We start from the raw sequence: 26,198 nt of genomic DNA, 5'->3' as shown, positions 1-26,198 counted from the left end.
GCTCACGTATTTTTCTAATTACCGCTGAACGTATAACTTTAAAGCTTATCTTTGAAACTTACATAAGAAGTGTGTTTTAACGTCACAAACAAATTAACAAGACCCAACCAGTCAAAGAGCTGAAAACAATTTATTCGGTATTGATATATACAACATATATGTTTGAATACGTTCAATATGGAACACTATTAAAACATTTCAATACATACAATGCTATCATATAATGCAATACAACATACGGTAATAAAGAAAACATATAAGAAATCTGATTTTTAGATTCATCAATGGACTAAAACATGTATGTTATATTAGCCCGAGTGAAACGTCATATGTTTGTTCCATTGAACATGTTGACCATTCCATTCTCTGTTGTTTTTGTCAATAATTGCATTTTTAGTATAAATGTTAAGACATATAAATTGCATAAAATTGGAAATGAATGAAGGAAAAACAGAATTAACTTATTAATAACAAGAAACAAAAAAAGAAGTATTACAACTCATTTTTGTCCAGGCATGCATTATTTTGAGTTTAAATGGTTTGACAAATCTCACTTTTTACCTTGTTTCTGATAAAAAGAGTACTATTGAATTTTATCCGTGAAACCAATTCTTAACGGTCTCTGTCATATTGCGCCTGTTGATGAATTATTTTTATACAACAGATATATCAGCAAACATCCCACCAAGGTCTGAGTCTGTTCTGTCTCATGTTGAGAACACATCTCGGATTATCTATAACTCTTCTGCCTCACACTCTATAGTCAGAATGTCCAGAGCTATGTAGGTTCCCGTTCTCCCTACGTCAGCACTGAAGACATACAAAGCTCAATATATGTAAATTATTTCTGTCCAGAAGAGAACATGCATTTTGTTATCTCATTTCTATCAGACTTTTTTGGTTGATCAGGTTGATTACAGTACTACATCTGATAAAAACGACCCAGTGAACAGAAAGGACCGGTTCAAAAAGGCCCGATCGAGAATTGTATTGATAGCCAAATCGTTGCGGCGTATTTGATACCTAGCATCGAAACATTTATCTTGTGTATCCAAGTATATATCGAATATAAATACACATTTCCAAGCGAGTGTCTAATTGTTATTTAATTGTCTAAAACAAAAACAAGCTTGTATAAAAAATAATTCACTCTGCAACATAAAACCATAACTGCTATATGGATCGCTTTAATAATTTTGTTTCGATTTTTATTAAGACCATGCTTTATTATTTTATCAATGGTTTAAAAATAACAACATTTGCTTTAAGCAAGGGAATGAACGTTTTAGTCATCTGAACCACATCTTGATACCCTACCTGCAAGGCTCTACCACTGGTCCGTCAAAAGTACTCGGCAAGGCGTTCACTCCCTGTCTAAACTTTATAATTGATGAGACGTTATCAAAAATGTCCTTGTCTGGCCACGCTGTGAACTGAAGGTGATTTCTTTCTTCGGGATTGAGTTTATCCTGTTTGGAAATGAAAAAAATATAGTATATAATGGGTTCATAGTAAATAGTGTATTGTGATGTTTGTATCTACGATGCTTATCATTTGTTTTTGTTTTTAGGTTAATGCTACGAAAGCGCAATGTCAACTTATTTTACTTAGGATGAAAATGAATTTGGAAGTAAATGAATATTTTTGTTGCATTCCATACTATGCGTATTACAATCATTATTTGCTTTACTATTAAACTGATGTTGTTGTTTTTTACATCTGAGCTAAGAAAAACATGTAAAAGCTAATGTTACAAAACAATCTGTTAGTTAATACGTTGTTTTGTGGCTGGAATATTAAACATTTGTATGAAAATCTTTACATTTAAGGAAGTCATTATAGCTCTTGTCTTAGTCCTCAACAACTTAAGTGCACATACTTAATTAAATAACTGTTGTTATTTTCAAGTGGGGGAATATTGAGTCAGTTTAAATAATTAGATGTTTTAGCCTCCCTTCCTGAAATCACACTTATTCAAAACAGTTTTTTCTTCATATTATAAGGAAGAAACTTCAATAAGAGATGACATCTTAACTTTAGTAACTATTTATCAAATCTATTTCAATTGAGCTATCTCTGTCCAGGTTTCTCAAATATAAAAATTGTACAATTGCCGCTGCATGCGTGAGGCTACATGTTAAAACCTAGACCGACTCCTTCCAAGCACGCTAAAATGGTGTACGTCCCTTTCCTGTCGTTTGGCCTTTGAGGGTAATACTGGAAAACTTGGAGTACTCAGTACTGATAACTGATTGATAGCTGAAGGTTGGAGTGTCGTGAAATGGGTAAGTCGTGCGAATCCGCCGATGCACTACCGTATACGTCACAGGTTGTGTTGTCATTTGTTTCACTTTTCGGCTATGGTTAATATTTATCAGAATTAGATTTAAGCATACTTATACAAATTCAATTAACCTTATTGTTTTCGTTTATACTCAAACTACTGGTAGTGTCCAAGTAAATTAAACTTTACCTTGAAAAACGTTAATTGTCTCTAAATGAAATCTGCGTACAGTTTTCTAGTCTTGCACACAACTTCCATATCGCCATACAGTTTACTTTGACCATGATGAGGCCAATATTGCTCACATTTGGTTTTGGCAAAGAAACACATATTAACTTATTATTAACTAGCTTGAGATGAGTATTATAATTAAACGAACTATTCACTACGGCACGGTTATGCAAGAGATGTTTGCAAAATGTTAAGGTAAATATAACTGAAAACAATAGTTCAAATATAAATTTTATTTCAAGATCTATATAGTTATAAGTATATATATTTACTAGTTTCACTTGTTGTTCATTCGTCACAAAAATACACCACTCTATATTATAGAAGGTCAAACATTTGTCATTAAAAAACCCTACCTTACCTCACCCTCAAACCAAGTTCGTCACCATGACAATCCATTCGCCAGAATTGGCCGAAATCGCCCAGATCAAGCCATTGCATCTTAATGTTGTATAACACACCATATACGTTATGTACTTAGCATTAACTAAAAGTTGTTTTTTAAACAAACAAATAGGGTTTTTTTAAATTGTATTTCGTAGAAATTAGAATTATTATAAACATACGTTTAATAAGTACATAAGATGATCCGAAGAAGCAATGTATGCATTTTGTTACCTAAAACCCTGGAAGAAAGAAGTTGTTATACCTCATATACGGTCATTCAATTTCATAATATTTTCACGAGTAGTAATCACGATTCCCAGAGTTCAATTGTAACATTTGTAATCAGAAACAGCGATGGCTTAACCATATTGTTATTGTTAAAACGAACCGACTTGTTTAAACTAACATGCATATTTATTGTTTGCAATTTTGAAGTAAAATAAAAACAACCATAATGTCTATTTTTCACATAACATGCGACACATAAGTCTTTACAGTGTAAAAACCAATCACATAACATGTTTACAGTTTTGACAAAAACAACTGGTTTTAAATGGTAGTTACTACTACTACTACTACTACTACTACTACTACTACTACTACTTCTTACAACTACTACTTCTACTACTACTACTACTACTACTACTACTACTACTACTACTACTACTACTACTACTACTACTACTACTACTACTACTACTACTACTACTACTACTACTACTACTACTGCCACTTCAACTACCACTACCACTTTCATAACAACAACAACAACTACTACTACTACTACTACTACTACTACTACTACTACTACTGCTACTGCTACTACTACTACTACTACTACTACTACTACTAATACTACTACTACTTCTACTACTACTATTACTACTACTACTACCTACTACTACTACTACTACTACTACTACTACTACTACTACTACTACTACTACTACTACTACTACTACTACTACTACTACTACTACTGCCACTTCAACTACCACTACCACTTTCATAACAACAACAACAACAACTACTACTACTACTACTACTACTGCTGCTGCTGCTGCTGCTGCTGCTGCTGCTGCTAATACTACTACTACTACTACTACTACTACTACTACTACTACTACTACTACTACTTCTATACTACTTCTACTTCTACTACTACTACTACTACTTCTACTACTCCTCCTCCTAGTACTACTACTACTTGTACTAATAATACTAATAATACTAATAATACTAATAATACTAATAATAATAATAATAAACTAATAATAGAATTAAATAATAATTATTAATAATTCGTTTTGTTATTATTGCCTTGTTGTTAAGATTCCGCTGTGTGATATAAAAATAGCATGGACAATTTAAGGTTATCTGAAATCTGCAAGTTCGATTATATTTGATGTATATATATACTACATTATACTTCAACTTCGCGATCGTCTATACTTTTGAGCTGGAGTAGTTGTAGTGCCATATAATAGGCGTACTATATAAATTAAGTGTTTCAAATTGCATATCATTTTCACTAACGCCTTAAAACTAAAAACTTTTAATCTTAAATCTTTAGATCGGTATATTTCCTGCTCTTCTACATTACTTGCCCGTATAAAACAAATATAAATGACACGTCATTAGAGGATCACCGTTAAGATAATGTTAAACACAGTAAATGTCAAGATATTCAATAGTCTTAAGTGCATACTTGTTGTAACTACTTCAAATTGTCTAGTTCTTTCCTCAAATATATGAATATGAAATTAGTCTCTTTTCAGTACATTGTGATTCTACAAATGACAATATTGCCTATAAACATTACAACATGGAAATAACTTTTTAAACTATTTGGCGACATGCTGTCAAAATGCAATATATTGATGTATCTGGTTTTCTTTAAATCTAAATTGCATTCAGGTGTTGTTTCAAATTTAAAGCACATATTTTTTTGTAAGAAACATGCATTTAAACATATTTCAGTCAAACAGTTCAGTAACGTTAACGTAAGATATTTACTTGAAAGAATTATCGCTATCTTTGGCTGATTTTCAAGGACAGTGTTCGCTAAATGGCGGGAAAAGTGCATACGCATTTTCTTCTATGTTTTCTCCCTTTGGAATCATTCACAATATTTTACCGATATCAATGAGTAAGTTTATCATTTGATGACATCTAATCTCCATCAATATAGTAGTGAAATAAACAGTCTTGCTTTATTCTAGGTTATGTTTTTTTTGTATATTCGTCGTGAAATAAACTGACTACTATACAGCAGCTACGTTTCATCAACAAGCATTGCTTGATTACCCCTTTTATTAATGCGTCCTAGTCGTGTTTCGAGTATCAAATGTAAATTACAGATTTAGAGGTATTCATCACCATGTAAAGCAAATGAATGTTGAATTGGTTTAAATGTTTAGAACAAGTTTGGCATACAATATGATCGGACGTTTCGCTGACGCTCATCGTCAACAAGAAATAAGGCGTGAGACCACAGTTATTTTTACTATATGTTTCATATAGACACTAACCTGGCTTTTGACTTTATACACACCCCAATTGAAAAACAAGGACATGGCATCTCTAGAACAATTCAAGACACAAAATATAATCACAAGAAAACACCATGTTGACCATTGACCCGACTGTCAAAATTGAGTTCAAATACATAACCCCTCCGCCAGGGAGTCAATCGGCTACAAACAACTAATTTTCAGACTTCCACAAGCTATGATTTTTCCAATATTTACATTGAAAACTATCAATTTCAGCAATAGAGTGTCAAATTCAGTCAAGTTCTCTGCAAAAAGAACATTTTTTGCTTCTTTTTCATTCAATTTTAATAAAATATTGATACTTGAACACAAGCACTCTTTGTTTCTGTATTCACATCCGGATCTTGGTCAACGGGGGGCAGATAACTGTGGTCTTGAGCCTATTTAAGCAACATTTTTTCAGAAACAGACTTCAAAACTCCTATAGTTCAGCTTCAGGCTATATGCAACACATAATGAAAGTTTGGCAATGATATATCAAACACTAAATGAATGAGACAAGTATTAGCACCTGTGGTATTTTCATAAAAAGCAGAAACAGCCATTTCCCTCAAATGTTAAGCCGCAAACCTTTGAAGAGCCATTATTTCCTTATGCATTGGAATAATTTGACCAAGTAAAGTTTTCCTTGTAGCTTTTAATGGTGTCTATAGAACAGCACCACAAAACTGGCCTGCCTACTCTTTTAAGATTTTTTTCTAAGCAAAATAAGGTTTTTCCACTTCATCGGCTTAGTGTTTTATATAAAAAATGACATAGAGCCCAACTGAAATGCCTCAACTTGTCAAAATTTTGCTTTTCTGGTCCACTTATATACAAAGGTAACAGAACTGTTCAGTTTAACACAAGAAATTTAGTGATAATGTGTTAATAGACAGTCTAAACAACACTATATGCCAAATTGTTGGCTTCCGGGACAAATGGCGCAACAAAGGAAATGGCAAAAAACACACCAAAACTTAAAGATTCATGACAACTGCTAGTGTTTTCATGTATGAGGTGGCTACATGATGTAGAAAATGCAGAGATAGCATTATTATGCCCATTTTTAAAAAAAAATTACTTTAAGAATCTGTTTTGAAGGCTAGATTTGGCATTAAATTCAGAGTACAGCACTTCACTATTGTCTATAAGATGCTTATTTACACCTGATTTGCTATAAATCTCACTCATTGGAATCATTTACACACAAACAAGCACTACAGAGTTGACTAACATCTTCATTCTTCTGAAATATTGGATTCAGAGCTGCATCTCCTGGATTCAGATTGCAGGACTACCGCCTGGGGAAAAGGCCGCAGCTAACTGGAGCTTATTGGCACATCATGATCTGCAAGCAAGACACAAAAGCAATGTTTTACACAAATAAAACTATCTGCCACTACTGTTAAAGTTTGAAAAAGGCCTGTAAACACTCATTTGAGGCATACACAACCTTTAGTATAGTCATAAATGTGATAAATATGCAGAAAAGTTCATGAATTCAAAGATTTTCAGGACAAATTTAATAGAATATATAGCCTTTTGGACATTTTGCAATCAGTTTTTAACAACTCAAAGGTAAATCTCATCTTATTGAGTACCCAGATGCATTTTGCAAGCATTTAAACCAGACATGCTTAGAATTTCTTCTTACTTGGAGATGGTATTCCTTTCTTGAAAATCCTTGCCGAGAGCCGGTATGGAAAACCACACGAGACCACAGTTTTACCAGCACTGGTTCTTGTCCTTGAAAATTCCTCTGTGGCTACAGTAACCAGGCTGGCTATTAAAATAAGCAATAAATTAGGGTTTTTAAAACATTTATACTGTATTAAGGTTGTGTTTTTTAATGCATTAAGGGAAAAGGCTCTATTCTTTATGAAAGCTGCTCACTTTTTATTTATTTTGCCTTGAGAAATGTCAAGTTTTTCAATGAATAAACTGAATAAATGAATGAATTAATGAATATATATGAATGATTGATAGAATGAATTAATGAATTAATGAAAGGTGGCATTATTTCTTTAAAATTGGGATCTCATTGTGTTGCTGTGATTGTTAAAGTATATGTTTTCTTGTCCATAAGCTGAAAATCATATGCACACTAAATAAAACATCATTCTGCATCCTATGTGCAGTAAGTTTTGTTTAATTGCTTATAGAATTTGCAATTATTGTAATGTTTGCTTAAAAGAGCAAACAAAATGTGTGAATAGATGCACAATACAGATCAAAGACTGATACAAGTCAGCAGTTTCATTAGAAAATAATATTATTATCAAAGCCACATCAGAAATGATTGACAACATGAAAGAAATTCATTTAGGAATGGAACAAACAGTCTCAATGGGCTTTTATGACCAAACTGTCTCACTTTGTACTTCAGTTTGGATACCATTTTCTAATATATTATCTTGAAGTACTTACAAATTACAGCATGTTGGCAAACATCAAGTACAGCTTGGCCTCTGGTGGGCAGCTTGGTGGTGGTGGTGGGGGGGGGGGGTTCTTCAACAGACAGTTCCTCCTGGGTCTGCTTCCTATGTTAAAAAATCCCTCCATTTATACTTTGGAATTGAAAGTGAGGCTTTCATTCATTAGTTACCATCATTTGGAACTATTTCCAAACATTAAATTGAAAGGGAAAGTAGTTTTTTTTTTAAATGTCAAAAATATATAAGAAAATTATACATTAATAATTTATATTATGTAATATAATATTTTCACATTTCATACTCAAACACCAATATTCTATGGCTAAGCACTGTCAACTGGCCAAATTTCAACCAGATAGCTGCATAAATTAAGAATTTATAACAATTTAAAATAGGCCACCCCTCCAAAAGCTTCCTCTATATCAAAGCAACATTTTTTCAGAAACAGACTTCAAAACTCCTATAGTTCAGCTTCAGGCTATATGCAACACATAATGAAAGTTTGGCAATGATATATCAAACACTAAATGAATGAGACAAGTATTAGCACCTGTGGTATTTTCATAAAAAGCAGAAACAGCCATTTCCCTCAAATGTTAAGCCGCAAACCTTTGAAGAGCCATTATTTCCTTATGCATTGGAATAATTTGACCAAGTAAAGTTTTCCTTGTAGCTTTTAATGGTGTCTATAGAACAGCACCACAAAACTGGCCTGCCTACTCTTTTAAGATTTTTTTCTAAGCAAAATAAGGTTTTTCCACTTCATCGGCTTAGTGTTTTATATAAAAAATGACATAGAGCCCAACTGAAATGCCTCAACTTGTCAAAATTTTGCTTTTCTGGTCCACTTATATACAAAGGTAACAGAACTGTTCAGTTTAACACAAGAAATTTAGTGATAATGTGTTAATAGACAGTCTAAACAACACTATATGCCAAATTGTTGGCTTCCGGGACAAATGGCGCAACAAAGGAAATGGCAAAAAACACACCAAAACTTAAAGATTCATGACAACTGCTAGTGTTTTCATGTATGAGGTGGCTACATGATGTAGAAAATGCAGAGATAGCATTATTATGCCCATTTTTAAAAAAAAATTACTTTAAGAATCTGTTTTGAAGGCTAGATTTGGCATTAAATTCAGAGTACAGCACTTCACTATTGTCTATAAGATGCTTATTTACACCTGATTTGCTATAAATCTCACTCATTGGAATCATTTACACACAAACAAGCACTACAGAGTTGACTAACATCTTCATTCTTCTGAAATATTGGATTCAGAGCTGCATCTCCTGGATTCAGATTGCAGGACTACCGCCTGGGGAAAAGGCCGCAGCTAACTGGAGCTTATTGGCACATCATGATCTGCAAGCAAGACACAAAAGCAATGTTTTACACAAATAAAACTATCTGCCACTACTGTTAAAGTTTGAAAAAGGCCTGTAAACACTCATTTGAGGCATACACAACCTTTAGTATAGTCATAAATGTGATAAATATGCAGAAAAGTTCATGAATTCAAAGATTTTCAGGACAAATTTAATAGAATATATAGCCTTTTGGACATTTTGCAATCAGTTTTTAACAACTCAAAGGTAAATCTCATCTTATTGAGTACCCAGATGCATTTTGCAAGCATTTAAACCAGACATGCTTAGAATTTCTTCTTACTTGGAGATGGTATTCCTTTCTTGAAAATCCTTGCCGAGAGCCGGTATGGAAAACCACACGAGACCACAGTTTTACCAGCACTGGTTCTTGTCCTTGAAAATTCCTCTGTGGCTACAGCAACCAGGCTGGCTATTAAAATAAGCAATAAATTAGGGTTTTTAAAACATTTATACTGTATTAAGGTTGTGTTTTTTAATGCATTAAGGGAAAAGGCTCTATTCTTTATGAAAGCTGCTCACTTTTTATTTATTTTGCCTTGAGAAATGTCAAGTTTTTCAATGAATAAACTGAATAAATGAATGAATTAATGAATATATATGAATGATTGATAGAATGAATTAATGAATTAATGAAAGGTAGCATTATTTCTTTAAAATTGGGATCTCATTGTGTTGCTGTGATTGTTAAAGTATATGTTTTCTTGTCCATAAGCTGAAAATCATATGCACACTAAATAAAACATCATTCTGCATCCTATGTGCAGTAAGTTTTGTTTAATTGCTTATAGAATTTGCAATTATTGTAATGTTTGCTTAAAAGAGCAAACAAAATGTGTGAATAGATGCACAATACAGACCAAAGACTGATACAAGTCAGCAGTTTCATTAGAAAATAATATTATTATCAAAGCCACATCAGAAATGATTGACAACATGAAAGAAATTCATTTAGGAATGGAACAAACAGTCTCAATGGGCTTTTATGACCAAACTGTCTCACTTTGTACTTCAGTTTGGATACCATTTTCTAATATATTATCTTGAAGTACTTACAAATTACAGCATGTTGGCAAACATCAAGTACAGCTTGGCCTCTGGTGGGCAGCTTGGTGGTGGGGGGGGGGGTCTTCAACAGACAGTTCCTCCTGGGTCTGCTTCCTATGTTAAAAAAATCCCTCCATTTATACTTTGGAATTGAAAGTGAGGCTTTCATTCATTAGTTACCATCATTTGGAACTATTTCCAAACATTAAATTGAAAGTGAAAGTAGTTTTTTTTTTAAATGTCAAAAATATATAAGAAAATTATATATTAATAATTTATATTATGTAATATAATATTTTCACATTTCATACTCAAACACCAATATTCTATGGCTAAGCACTGTCAACTGGCCAAATTTCAACCAGATAGCTGCATAAATTAAGAATTTATAACAATTTAAAATAGGCCACCCCTCCAAAAGCTTCCTCTATATCAAAGCAACATTTTTTCAGAAACAGACTTCAAAACTCCTATAGTTCAGCTTCAGGCTATATGCAACACATAATGAAAGTTTGGCAATGATATATCAAACACTAAATGAATGAGACAAGTATTAGCACCTGTGGTATTTTCATAAAAAGCAGAAACAGCCATTTCCCTCAAATGTTAAGCCGCAAACCTTTGAAGAGCCATTATTTCCTTATGCATTGGAATAATTTGACCAAGTAAAGTTTTCCTTGTAGCTTTTAATGGTGTCTATAGAACAGCACCACAAAACTGGCCTGCCTACTCTTTTAAGATTTTTTTCTAAGCAAAATAAGGTTTTTCCACTTCATCGGCTTAGTGTTTTATATAAAAAATGACATAGAGCCCAACTGAAATGCCTCAACTTGTCAAAATTTTGCTTTTCTGGTCCACTTATATACAAAGGTAACAGAACTGTTCAGTTTAACACAAGAAATTTAGTGATAATGTGTTAATAGACAGTCTAAACAACACTATATGCCAAATTGTTGGCTTCCGGGACAAATGGCGCAACAAAGGAAATGGCAAAAAACACACCAAAACTTAAAGATTCATGACAACTGCTAGTGTTTTCATGTATGAGGTGGCTACATGATGTAGAAAATGCAGAGATAGCATTATTATGCCCATTTTTAAAAAAAAATACTTTAAGAATCTGTTTTGAAGGCTAGATTTGGCATTAAATTCAGAGTACAGCACTTCACTATTGTCTATAAGATGCTTATTTACACCTGATTTGCTATAAATCTCACTCATTGGAATCATTTACACACAAACAAGCACTACAGAGTTGACTAACATCTTCATTCTTCTGAAATATTGGATTCAGAGCTGCATCTCCTGGATTCAGATTGCAGGACTACCGCCTGGGGAAAAGGCCGCAGCTAACTGGAGCTTATTGGCACATCATGATCTGCAAGCAAGACACAAAAGCAATGTTTTACACAAATAAAACTATCTGCCACTACTGTTAAAGTTTGAAAAAGGCCTGTAAACACTCATTTGAGGCATACACAACCTTTAGTATAGTCATAAATGTGATAAATATGCAGAAAAGTTCATGAATTCAAAGATTTTCAGGACAAATTTAATAGAATATATAGCCTTTTGGACATTTTGCAATTAGTTTTTAACAACTCAAAGGTAAATCTCATCTTATTGAGTACCCAGATGCATTTTGCAAGCATTTAAACCAGACATGCTTAGAATTTCTTCTTACTTGGAGATGGTATTCCTTTCTTGAAAATCCTTGCCGAGAGCCGGTATGGAAAACCACACGAGACCACAGTTTTACCAGCACTGGTTCTTGTCCTTGAAAATTCCTCTGTGGCTACAGCAACCAGGCTGGCTATTAAAATAAGCAATAAATTAGGGTTTTTAAAACATTTATACTGTATTAAGGTTGTGTTTTTTAATGCATTAAGGGAAAAGGCTCTATTCTTTATGAAAGCTGCTCACTTTTTATTTATTTTGCCTTGAGAAATGTCAAGTTTTTCAATGAATAAACTGAATAAATGAATGAATTAATGAATATATATGAATGATTGATAGAATGAATTAATGAATTAATGAAAGGTAGCATTATTTCTTTAAAATTGGGATCTCATTGTGTTGCTGTGATTGTTAAAGTATATGTTTTCTTGTCCATAAGCTGAAAATCATATGCACACTAAATAAAACATCATTCTGCATCCTATGTGCAGTAAGTTTTGTTTAATTGCTTATAGAATTTGCAATTATTGTAATGTTTGCTTAAAAGAGCAAACAAAATGTGTGAATAGATGCACAATACAGACCAAAGACTGATACAAGTCAGCAGTTTCATTAGAAAATAATATTATTATCAAAGCCACATCAGAAATGATTGACAACATGAAAGAAATTCATTTAGGAATGGAACAAACAGTCTCAATGGGCTTTTATGACCAAACTGTCTCACTTTGTACTTCAGTTTGGATACCATTTTCTAATATATTATCTTGAAGTACTTACAAATTACAGCATGTTGGCAAACATCAAGTACAGCTTGGCCTCTGGTGGGCAGCTTGGTGGTGGGGGGGGGGGGGTCTTCAACAGACAGTTCCTCCTGGGTCTGCTTCCTATGTTAAAAAAATCCCTCCATTTATACTTTGGAATTGAAAGTGAGGCTTTCATTCATTAGTTACCATCATTTGGAACTATTTCCAAACATTAAATTGAAAGTGAAAGTAGTTTTTTTTTTAAATGTCAAAAATATATAAGAAAATTATATATTAATAATTTATATTATGTAATATAATATTTTCACATTTCATACTCAAACACCAATATTCTATGGCTAAGCACTGTCAACTGGCCAAATTTCAACCAGATAGCTGCATAAATTAAGAATTTATAACAATTTAAAATAGGCCACCCCTCCAAAAGCTTCCTCTATATCAGGCGTGAGACCACAGTTATTTTTACTATATGTTTCATATAGACACTAACCTGGCTTTTGACTTTATACACACCCCAATTGAAAAACAAGGACATGGCATCTCTAAAACAATTCAAGACACAAAATATAATCACAAGAAAACACCATGTTGACCATTGACCCGACTGTCAAAATTGAGTTCAAATACATAACCCCTCCGCCAGGGAGTCAATCGGCTACAAACAACTAATTTTCAGACTTCCACAAGCTATGATTTTTCCAATATTTACATTGAAAACTATCAATTTCAGCAATAGAGTGTCAAATTCAGTCAAGTTCTCTGCAAAAAGAACATTTTTTGCTTCTTTTTCATTCAATTTTAATAAAATTTTGATACTTGAACACAAGCACTCTTTGTTTCTGTATTCACATCCGGATCTTGGTCAACGGGGGGCAGATAACTGTGGTCTTGAGCCTATTTAAGCAACATTTTTTCAGAAACAGACTTCAAAACTCCTATAGTTCAGCTTCAGGCTATATGCAACACATAATGAAAGTTTGGCAATGATATATCAAACACTAAATGAATGAGACAAGTATTAGCACCTGTGGTATTTTCATAAAAAGCAGAAACAGCCATTTCCCTCAAATGTTAAGCCGCAAACCTTTGAAGAGCCATTATTTCCTTATGCATTGGAATAATTTGACCAAGTAAAGTTTTCCTTGTAGCTTTTAATGGTGTCTATAGAACAGCACCACAAAACTGGCCTGCCTACTCTTTTAAGATTTTTTTCTAAGCAAAATAAGGTTTTTCCACTTCATCGGCTTAGTGTTTTATATAAAAAATGACATAGAGCCCAACTGAAATGCCTCAACTTGTCAAAATTTTGCTTTTCTGGTCCACTTATATACAAAGGTAACAGAACTGTTCAGTTTAACACAAGAAATTTAGTGATAATGTGTTGAATAGACAGTCTAAACAACACTATATGCCAAATTGTTGGCTTCCGGGACAAATGGCGCAACAAAGGAAATGGCAAAAAACACACCAAAACTTAAAGATTCATGACAACTGCTAGTGTTTTCATGTATGAGGTGGCTACATGATGTAGAAAATGCAGAGATAGCATTATTATGCCCATTTTTAAAAAAAAATTACTTTAAGAATCTGTTTTGAAGGCTAGATTTGGCATTAAATTCAGAGTACAGCACTTCACTATTGTCTATAAGATGCTTATTTACACCTGATTTGCTATAAATCTCACTCATTGGAATCATTTACACACAAACAAGCACTACAGAGTTGACTAACATCTTCATTCTTCTGAAATATTGGATTCAGAGCTGCATCTCCTGGATTCAGATTGCAGGACTACCGCCTGGGGAAAAGGCCGCAGCTAACTGGAGCTTATTGGCACATCATGATCTGCAAGCAAGACACAAAAGCAATGTTTTACACAAATAAAACTATCTGCCACTACTGTTAAAGTTTGAAAAAGGCCTGTAAACACTCATTTGAGGCATACACAACCTTTAGTATAGTCATAAATGTGATAAATATGCAGAAAAGTTCATGAATTCAAAGATTTTCAGGACAAATTTAATAGAATATATAGCCTTTTGGACATTTTGCAATCAGTTTTTAACAACTCAAAGGTAAATCTCATCTTATTGAGTACCCAGATGCATTTTGCAAGCATTTAAACCAGACATGCTTAGAATTTCTTCTTACTTGGAGATGGTATTCCTTTCTTGAAAATCCTTGCCGAGAGCCGGTATGGAAAACCACACGAGACCACAGTTTTACCAGCACTGGTTCTTGTCCTTGAAAATTCCTCTGTGGCTACAGCAACCAGGCTGGCTATTAAAATAAGCAATAAATTAGGGTTTTTAAAAAATTTATACTGTATTAAGGTTGTGTTTTTTAATGCATTAAGGGAAAAGGCTCTATTCTTTATGAAAGCTGCTCACTTTTTATTTATTTTGCCTTGAGAAATGTCAAGTTTTTCAATGAATAAACTGAATAAATGAATGAATTAATGAATATATATGAATGATTGATAGAATGAATTAATGAATTAATGAAAGGTGGCATTATTTCTTTAAAATTGGGATCTCATTGTGTTGCTGTGATTGTTAAAGTATATGTTTTCTTGTCCATAAGCTGAAAATCATATGCACACTAAATAAAACATCATTCTGCATCCTATGTGCAGTAAGTTTTGTTTAATTGCTTATAGAATTTGCAATTATTGTAATGTTTGCTTAAAAGAGCAAACAAAATGTGTGAATAGATGCACAATACAGACCAAAGACTGATACAAGTCAGCAGTTTCATTAGAAAATAATATTATTATCAAAGCCACATCAGAAATGATTGACAACATGAAAGAAATTCATTTAGGAATGGAACAAACAGTCTCAATGGGCTTTTATGACCAAACTGTCTCACTTTGTACTTCAGTTTGGATACCATTTTCTAATATATTATCTTGAAGTACTTACAAATTACAGCATGTTGGCAAACATCAAGTACAGCTTGGCCTCTGGTGGGCAGCTTGGTGGTGGGGGGGGGGGGTTCTTCAACAGACAGTTCCTCCTGGGTCTGCTTCCTATGTTAAAAAAATCCCTCCATTTATACTTTGGAATTGAAAGTGAGGCTTTCATTCATTAGTTACCATCATTTGGAACTATTTCCAAACATTAAATTGAAAGGGAAAGTAGTTTTTTTTTTAAATGTCAAAAATATATAAGAAAATTATACATTAATAATTTATATTATGTAATATAATATTTTCACATTTCATACTCAAACACCAATATTCTATGGCTAAGCACTGTCAACTGGCCAAATTTCAACCAGATAGCTGCATAAATTAAGAATTTATAACAATTTAAAATAGGCCACCCCTCCAAAAGCTTCCTCTATATCAGGCGTGAGACCACAGTTATTTTTACTATATGTTTCATATAGACACTAACCTGGCTTTTGACTTTATACACACCCCAATTGAAAAACAAGGACATGGCATCTCTAGAACAATTCAAGACACAAAATATAATCACAAGAAAACACCATGTTGACCATTGACCCGACTGTCAAAATTGAGTTCAAATACATAACCCCTCCGCCAGGGAGTCAATCGGCTACAAACAACTAATTTTCAGACTTCCACAAGCTATGATTTTTCCAATATTTACATTGAAAACTATCAATTTCAGCAATAGAGTGTCAAATTCAGTCAAGTTCTCTGCAAAAAGAACATTTTTTGCTTCTTTTTCATTCAATTTTAATAAAATATTGATACTTGAACACAAGCACTCTTTGTTTCTGTATTCACATCCGGATCTTGGTCAACGGGGGGCAGATAACTGTGGTCTTGAGCCTATTTTATGGCGTGAGACCACAGTTATTTTTACTATATGTTTCATATAGACACTAACCTGGCTTTTGACTTTATACACACCCCAATTGAAAAACAAGGACATGGCATCTCTAGAACAATTCAAGACACAAAATATAATCACAAGAAAACACCATGTTGACCATTGACCCGACTGTCAAAATTGAGTTCAAATACATAACCCCTCCGCCAGGGAGTCAATCGGCTACAAACAACTAATTTTCAGACTTCCACAAGCTATGATTTTTCCAATATTTACATTGAAAACTATCAATTTCAGCAATAGAGTGTCAAATTCAGTCAAGTTCTCTGCAAAAAGAACATTTTTTGCTTCTTTTTCATTCAATTTTAATAAAATATTGATACTTGAACACAAGCACTCTTTGTTTCTGTATTCACATCCGGATCTTGGTCAACGGGGGGCAGATAACTGTGGTCTTGAGCCTATTTTATGGCGTGAGACCACAGTTATTTTTACTATATGTTTCATATAGACACTAACCTGGCTTTTGACTTTATACACACCCCAATTGAAAAACAAGGACATGGCATCTCTAGAACAATTCAAGACACAAAATATAATCACAAGAAAACACCATGTTGACCATTGACCCGACTGTCAAAATTGAGTTCAAATACATAACCCCTCCGCCAGGGAGTCAATCGGCTACAAACAACTAATTTTCAGACTTCCACAAGCTATGATTTTTCCAATATTTACATTGAAAACTATCAATTTCAGCAATAGAGTGTCAAATTCAGTCAAGTTCTCTGCAAAAAGAACATTTTTTGCTTCTTTTTCATTCAATTTTAATAAAATATTGATACTTGAACACAAGCACTCTTTGTTTCTGTATTCACATCCGGATCTTGGTCAACGGGGGGCAGATAACTGTGGTCTTGAGCCTATTTTATGGCGTGAGACCACAGTTATTTTTACTATATGTTTCATATAGACACTAACCTGGCTTTTGACTTTATACACACCCCAATTGAAAAACAAGGACATGGCATCTCTAGAACAATTCAAGACACAAAATATAATCACAAGAAAACACCATGTTGACCATTGACCCGACTGTCAAAATTGAGTTCAAATACATAACCCCTCCGCCAGGGAGTCAATCGGCTACAAACAACTAATTTTCAGACTTCCACAAGCTATGATTTTTCCAATATTTACATTGAAAACTATCAATTTCAGCAATAGAGTGTCAAATTCAGTCAAGTTCTCTGCAAAAAGAACATTTTTTGCTTCTTTTTCATTCAATTTTAATAAAATATTGATACTTGAACACAAGCACTCTTTGTTTCTGTATTCACATCCGGATCTTGGTCAACGGGGGGCAGATAACTGTGGTCTTGAGCCTATTTTATGGCGTGAGACCACAGTTATTTTTACTATATGTTTCATATAGACACTAACCTGGCTTTTGACTTTATACACACCCCAATTGAAAAACAAGGACATGGCATCTCTAGAACAATTCAAGACACAAAATATAATCACAAGAAAACACCATGTTGACCATTGACCCGACTGTCAAAATTGAGTTCAAATACATAACCCCTCCGCCAGGGAGTCAATCGGCTACAAACAACTAATTTTCAGACTTCCACAAGCTATGATTTTTCCAATATTTACATTGAAAACTATCAATTTCAGCAATAGAGTGTCAAATTCAGTCAAGTTCTCTGCAAAAAGAACATTTTTTGCTTCTTTTTCATTCAATTTTAATAAAATATTGATACTTGAACACAAGCACTCTTTGTTTCTGTATTCACATCCGGATCTTGGTCAACGGGGGGCAGATAACTGTGGTCTTGAGCCTATTTTATGGCGTGAGACCACAGTTATTTTTACTATATGTTTCATATAGACACTAACCTGGCTTTTGACTTTATACACACCCCAATTGAAAAACAAGGACATGGCATCTCTAGAACAATTCAAGACACAAAATATAATCACAAGAAAACACCATGTTGACCATTGACCCGACTGTCAAAATTGAGTTCAAATACATAACCCCTCCGCCAGGGAGTCAATCGGCTACAAACAACTAATTTTCAGACTTCCACAAGCTATGATTTTTCCAATATTTACATTGAAAACTATCAATTTCAGCAATAGAGTGTCAAATTCAGTCAAGTTCTCTGCAAAAAGAACATTTTTTGCTTCTTTTTCATTCAATTTTAATAAAATATTGATACTTGAACACAAGCACTCTTTGTTTCTGTATTCACATCCGGATCTTGGTCAACGGGGGGCAGATAACTGTGGTCTTGAGCCTATTTTATGGCGTGAGACCACAGTTATTTTTACTATATGTTTCATATAGACACTAACCTGGCTTTTGACTTTATACACACCCCAATTGAAAAACAAGGACATGGCATCTCTAGAACAATTCAAGACACAAAATATAATCACAAGAAAACACCATGTTGACCATTGACCCGACTGTCAAAATTGAGTTCAAATACATAACCCCTCCGCCAGGGAGTCAATCGGCTACAAACAACTAATTTTCAGACTTCCACAAGCTATGATTTTTCCAATATTTACATTGAAAACTATCAATTTCAGCAATAGAGTGTCAAATTCAGTCAAGTTCTCTGCAAAAAGAACATTTTTTGCTTCTTTTTCATTCAATTTTAATAAAATATTGATACTTGAACACAAGCACTCTTTGTTTCTGTATTCACATCCGGATCTTGGTCAACGGGGGGCAGATAACTGTGGTCTTGAGCCTATTTTATGGCGTGAGACCACAGTTATTTTTACTATATGTTTCATATAGACACTAACCTGGCTTTTGACTTTATACACACCCCAATTGAAAAACAAGGACATGGCATCTCTAGAACAATTCAAGACACAAAATATAATCACAAGAAAACACCATGTTGACCATTGACCCGACTGTCAAAATTGAGTTCAAATACATAACCCCTCCGCCAGGGAGTCAATCGGCTACAAACAACTAATTTTCAGACTTCCACAAGCTATGATTTTTCCAATATTTACATTGAAAACTATCAATTTCAGCAATAGAGTGTCAAATTCAGTCAAGTTCTCTGCAAAAAGAACATTTTTTGCTTCTTTTTCATTCAATTTTAATAAAATATTGATACTTGAACACAAGCACTCTTTGTTTCTGTATTCACATCCGGATCTTGGTCAACGGGGGGCAGATAACTGTGGTCTTGAGCCTATTTTATGGCGTGAGACCACAGTTATTTTTACTATATGTTTCATATAGACACTAACCTGGCTTTTGACTTTATACACACCCCAATTGAAAAACAAGGACATGGCATCTCTAGAACAATTCAAGACACAAAATATAATCACAAGAAAACACCATGTTGACCATTGACCCGACTGTCAAAATTGAGTTCAAATACATAACCCCTCCGCCAGGGAGTCAATCGGCTACAAACAACTAATTTTCAGACTTCCACAAGCTATGATTTTTCCAATATTTACATTGAAAACTATCAATTTCAGCAATAGAGTGTCAAATTCAGTCAAGTTCTCTGCAAAAAGAACATTTTTTGCTTCTTTTTCATTCAATTTTAATAAAATATTGATACTTGAACACAAGCACTCTTTGTTTCTGTATTCACATCCGGATCTTGGTCAACGGGGGGCAGATAACTGTGGTCTTGAGCCTATTTTATGGCGTGAGACCACAGTTATTTTTACTATATGTTTCATATAGACACTAACCTGGCTTTTGACTTTATACACACCCCAATTGAAAAACAAGGACATGGCATCTCTAGAACAATTCAAGACACAAAATATAATCACAAGAAAACACCATGTTGACCATTGACCCGACTGTCAAAATTGAGTTCAAATACATAACCCCTCCGCCAGGGAGTCAATCGGCTACAAACAACTAATTTTCAGACTTCCACAAGCTATGATTTTTCCAATATTTACATTGAAAACTATCAATTTCAGCAATAGAGTGTCAAATTCAGTCAAGTTCTCTGCAAAAAGAACATTTTTTGCTTCTTTTTCATTCAATTTTAATAAAATATTGATACTTGAACACAAGCACTCTTTGTTTCTGTATTCACATCCGGATCTTGGTCAACGGGGGGCAGATAACTGTGGTCTTGAGCCTATTTTATGGCGTGAGACCACAGTTATTTTTACTATATGTTTCATATAGACACTAACCTGGCTTTTGACTTTATACACACCCCAATTGAAAAACAAGGACATGGCATCTCTAGAACAATTCAAGACACAAAATATAATCACAAGAAAACACCATGTTGACCATTGACCCGACTGTCAAAATTGAGTTCAAATACATAACCCCTCCGCCAGGGAGTCAATCGGCTACAAACAACTAATTTTCAGACTTCCACAAGCTATGATTTTTCCAATATTTACATTGAAAACTATCAATTTCAGCAATAGAGTGTCAAATTCAGTCAAGTTCTCTGCAAAAAGAACATTTTTTGCTTCTTTTTCATTCAATTTTAATAAAATATTGATACTTGAACACAAGCACTCTTTGTTTCTGTATTCACATCCGGATCTTGGTCAACGGGGGGCAGATAACTGTGGTCTTGAGCCTATTTTATGGCGTGAGACCACAGTTATTTTTACTATATGTTTCATATAGACACTAACCTGGCTTTTGACTTTATACACACCCCAATTGAAAAACAAGGACATGGCATCTCTAGAACAATTCAAGACACAAAATATAATCACAAGAAAACACCATGTTGACCATTGACCCGACTGTCAAAATTGAGTTCAAATACATAACCCCTCCGCCAGGGAGTCAATCGGCTACAAACAACTAATTTTCAGACTTCCACAAGCTATGATTTTTCCAATATTTACATTGAAAACTATCAATTTCAGCAATAGAGTGTCAAATTCAGTCAAGTTCTCTGCAAAAAGAACATTTTTTGCTTCTTTTTCATTCAATTTTAATAAAATATTGATACTTGAACACAAGCACTCTTTGTTTCTGTATTCACATCCGGATCTTGGTCAACGGGGGGCAGATAACTGTGGTCTTGAGCCTATTTTATGGCGTGAGACCACAGTTATTTTTACTATATGTTTCATATAGACACTAACCTGGCTTTTGACTTTATACACACCCCAATTGAAAAACAAGGACATGGCATCTCTAGAACAATTCAAGACACAAAATATAATCACAAGAAAACACCATGTTGACCATTGACCCGACTGTCAAAATTGAGTTCAAATACATAACCCCTCCGCCAGGGAGTCAATCGGCTACAAACAACTAATTTTCAGACTTCCACAAGCTATGATTTTTCCAATATTTACATTGAAAACTATCAATTTCAGCAATAGAGTGTCAAATTCAGTCAAGTTCTCTGCAAAAAGAACATTTTTTGCTTCTTTTTCATTCAATTTTAATAAAATATTGATACTTGAACACAAGCACTCTTTGTTTCTGTATTCACATCCGGATCTTGGTCAACGGGGGGCAGATAACTGTGGTCTTGAGCCTATTTTATGGCGTGAGACCACAGTTATTTTTACTATATGTTTCATATAGACACTAACCTGGCTTTTGACTTTATACACACCCCAATTGAAAAACAAGGACATGGCATCTCTAGAACAATTCAAGACACAAAATATAATCACAAGAAAACACCATGTTGACCATTGACCCGACTGTCAAAATTGAGTTCAAATACATAACCCCTCCGCCAGGGAGTCAATCGGCTACAAACAACTAATTTTCAGACTTCCACAAGCTATGATTTTTCCAATATTTACATTGAAAACTATCAATTTCAGCAATAGAGTGTCAAATTCAGTCAAGTTCTCTGCAAAAAGAACATTTTTTGCTTCTTTTTCATTCAATTTTAATAAAATATTGATACTTGAACACAAGCACTCTTTGTTTCTGTATTCACATCCGGATCTTGGTCAACGAGGGGCAGATAACTGTGGTCTTGAGCCTATTTAAGCAACATTTTTTCAGAAACAGACTTCAAAACTCCTATAGTTCAGCTTCAGGCTATATGCAACACATAATGAAAGTTTGGCAATGATATATCAAACACTAAATGAATGAGACAAGTATTAGCACCTGTGGTATTTTCATAAAAAGCAGAAACAGCCATTTCCCTCAAATGTTAAGCCGCAAACCTTTGAAGAGCCATTATTTCCTTATGCATTGGAATAATTTGACCAAGTAAAGTTTTCCTTGTAGCTTTTAATGGTGTCTATAGAACAGCACCACAAAACTGGCCTGCCTACTCTTTTAAGATTTTTTTCTAAGCAAAATAAGGTTTTTCCACTTCATCGGCTTAGTGTTTTATATAAAAAATGACATAGAGCCCAACTGAAATGCCTCAACTTGTCAAAATTTTGCTTTTCTGGTCCACTTATATACAAAGGTAACAGAACTGTTCAGTTTAACACAAGAAATTTAGTGATAATGTGTTAATAGACAGTCTAAACAACACTATATGCCAAATTGTTGGCTTCCGGGACAAATGGCGCAACAAAGGAAATGGCAAAAAAACACACCAAAACTTAAAGATTCATGACAACTGCTAGTGTTTTCATGTATGAGGTGGCTACATGATGTAGAAAATGCAGAGATAGCATTATTATGCCCATTTTTAAAAAAAAATTACTTTAAGAATCTGTTTCGAAGGCTAGATTTGGCATTAAATTCAGAGTACAGCACTTCACTATTGTCTATAAGATGCTTATTTACACCTGATTTGCTATAAATCTCACTCATTGGAATCATTTACACACAAACAAGCACTACAGAGTTGACTAACATCTTCATTCTTCTGAAATATTGGATTCAGAGCTGCATCTCCTGGATTCAGATTGCAGGACTACCGCCTGGGGAAAAGGCCGCAGCTAACTGGAGCTTATTGGCACATCATGATCTGCAAGCAAGACACAAAAGCAATGTTTTACACAAATAAAACTATCTGCCACTACTGTTAAAGTTTGAAAAAGGCCTGTAAACACTCATTTGAGGCATACACAACCTTTAGTATAGTCATAAATGTGATAAATATGCAGAAAAGTTCATGAATTCAAAGATTTTCAGGACAAATTTAATAGAATATATAGCCTTTTGGACATTTTGCAATCAGTTTTTAACAACTCAAAGGTAAATCTCATCTTATTGAGTACCCAGATGCATTTTGCAAGCATTTAAACCAGACATGCTTAGAATTTCTTCTTACTTGGAGATGGTATTCCTTTCTTGAAAATCCTTGCCGAGAGCCGGTATGGAAAACCACACGAGACCACAGTTTTACCAGCACTGGTTCTTGTCCTTGAAAATTCCTCTGTGGCTACAGCAACCAGGCTGGCTATTAAAATAAGCAATAAATTAGGGTTTTTAAAACATTTATACTGTATTAAGGTTGTGTTTTTTAATGCATTAAGGGAAAAGGCTCTATTCTTTATGAAAGCTGCTCACTTTTTATTTATTTTGCCTTGAGAAATGTCAAGTTTTTCAATGAATAAACTGAATAAATGAATGAATTAATGAATATATATGAATGATTGATAGAATGAATTAATGAATTAATGAAAGGTGGCATTATTTCTTTAAAATTGGGATCTCATTGTGTTGCTGTGATTGTTAAAGTATATGTTTTCTTGTCCATAAGCTGAAAATCATATGCACACTAAATAAAACATCATTCTGCATCCTATGTGCAGTAAGTTTTGTTTAATTGCTTATAGAATTTGCAATTATTGTAATGTTTGCTTAAAAGAGCAAACAAAATGTGTGAATAGATGCACAATACAGACCAAAGACTGATACAAGTCAGCAGTTTCATTAGAAAATAATATTATTATCAAAGCCACATCAGAAATGATTGACAACATGAAAGAAATTCATTTAGGAATGGAACAAACAGTCTCAATGGGCTTTTATGACCAAACTGTCTCACTTTGTACTTCAGTTTGGATACCATTTTCTAATATATTATCTTGAAGTACTTACAAATTACAGCATGTTGGCAAACATCAAGTACAGCTTGGCCTCTGGTGGGCAGCTTGGTGGTGGGGGGGGGGGGGGGGTTCTTCAACAGACAGTTCCTCCTGGGTCTGCTTCCTATGTTAAAAAAATCCCTCCATTTATACTTTGGAATTGAAAGTGAGGCTTTCATTCATTAGTTACCATCATTTGGAACTATTTCCAAACATTAAATTGAAAGTGAAAGTAGTTTTTTTTTTAAATGTCAAAAATATATAAGAAAATTATATATTAATAATTTATATTATGTAATATAATATTTTCACATTTCATACTCAAACACCAATATTCTATGGCTAAGCACTGTCAACTGGCCAAATTTCAACCAGATAGCTGCATAAATTAAGAATTTATAACAATTTAAAATAGGCCACCCCTCCAAAAGCTTCCTCTATATCATTAAGCAACATTTTTTCAGAAACAGACTTCAAAACTCCTATAGTTCAGCTTCAGGCTATATGCAACACATAATGAAAGTTTGGCAATGATATATCAAACACTAAATGAATGAGACAAGTATTAGCACCTGTGGTATTTTCATAAAAAGCAGAAACAGCCATTTCCCTCAAATGTTAAGCCGCAAACCTTTGAAGAGCCATTATTTCCTTATGCATTGGAATAATTTGACCAAGTAAAGTTTTCCTTGTAGCTTTTAATGGTGTCTATAGAACAGCACCACAAAACTGGCCTGCCTACTCTTTTAAGATTTTTTTCTAAGCAAAATAAGGTTTTTCCACTTCATCGGCTTAGTGTTTTATATAAAAAATGACATAGAGCCCAACTGAAATGCCTCAACTTGTCAAAATTTTGCTTTTCTGGTCCACTTATATACAAAGGTAACAGAACTGTTCAGTTTAACACAAGAAATTTAGTGATAATGTGTTAATAGACAGTCTAAACAACACTATATGCCAAATTGTTGGCTTCCGGGACAAATGGCGCAACAAAGGAAATGGCAAAAAACACACCAAAACTTAAAGATTCATGACAACTGCTAGTGTTTTCATGTATGAGGTGGCTACATGATGTAGAAAATGCAGAGATAGCATTATTATGCCCATTTTTAAAAAAAAATTACTTTAAGAATCTGTTTTCGAAGGCTAGATTTGGCATTAAATTCAGAGTACAGCACTTCACTATTGTCTATAAGATGCTTATTTACACCTGATTTGCTATAAATCTCACTCATTGGAATCATTTACACACAAACAAGCACTACAGAGTTGACTAACATCTTCATTCTTCTGAAATATTGGATTCAGAGCTGCATCTCCTGGATTCAGATTGCAGGACTACCGCCTGGGGAAAAGGCCGCAGCTAACTGGAGCTTATTGGCACATCCATGATCTGCAAGCAAGACACAAAAGCAATGTTTTACACAAATAAAACTATCTGCCACTACTGTTAAAGTTTGAAAAAGGCCTGTAAACACTCATTTGAGGCATACACAACCTTTAGTATAGTCATAAATGTGATAAATATGCAGAAAAGTTCATGAATTCAAAGATTTTCAGGACAAATTTAATAGAATATATAGCCTTTTGGACATTTTGCAATCAGTTTTTAA

At 33.9% G+C, this 26,198-nt stretch overlaps 4 long non-coding RNA genes across 4 annotated transcripts; all 4 read right to left on the bottom strand.

Moving 5' to 3' along the window:
- Positions 1-229: 229 nt before the first annotated feature.
- On the bottom strand, positions 230-7,198 carry LOC128245390 (uncharacterized). The gene is made up of 4 exons (XR_008263136.1): positions 7,094-7,198; positions 6,674-6,787; positions 1,318-1,469; positions 230-810 (listed from the first exon to the last, which is right to left on the bottom strand). It is a non-coding gene; the product is annotated as an uncharacterized LOC128245390 (long non-coding RNA).
- A 709-nt stretch (positions 7,199-7,907) lies between these two features.
- On the bottom strand, positions 7,908-10,542 carry LOC128203169 (uncharacterized). The gene is made up of 4 exons (XR_008255886.1): positions 10,323-10,542; positions 9,550-9,678; positions 9,130-9,243; positions 7,908-7,979 (listed from the first exon to the last, which is right to left on the bottom strand). It is a non-coding gene; the product is annotated as an uncharacterized LOC128203169 (long non-coding RNA).
- Positions 10,543-10,795: 253 nt separating this feature from the next.
- Positions 10,796-12,824, bottom strand: LOC128246576 (uncharacterized). The gene is made up of 3 exons (XR_008263285.1): positions 12,771-12,824; positions 11,998-12,126; positions 10,796-11,691 (listed from the first exon to the last, which is right to left on the bottom strand). It is a non-coding gene; the product is annotated as an uncharacterized LOC128246576 (long non-coding RNA).
- A 1,565-nt stretch (positions 12,825-14,389) lies between these two features.
- LOC128203168 (uncharacterized) lies at positions 14,390-24,677 on the bottom strand. The gene is made up of 6 exons (XR_008255885.1): positions 24,599-24,677; positions 23,826-23,954; positions 23,406-23,519; positions 15,682-15,788; positions 14,909-15,037; positions 14,390-14,602 (listed from the first exon to the last, which is right to left on the bottom strand). It is a non-coding gene; the product is annotated as an uncharacterized LOC128203168 (long non-coding RNA).
- Positions 24,678-26,198: the final 1,521 nt, after the last annotated feature.

This window comes from Mya arenaria, chromosome 9 (genome assembly GCF_026914265.1).
Source record: "Mya arenaria isolate MELC-2E11 chromosome 9, ASM2691426v1".
NCBI classification, from domain to species: Eukaryota; Metazoa; Mollusca; class Bivalvia; order Myida; family Myidae; genus Mya; species Mya arenaria.
This window is presented reverse-complemented; position numbering and strand designations above follow the sequence as displayed.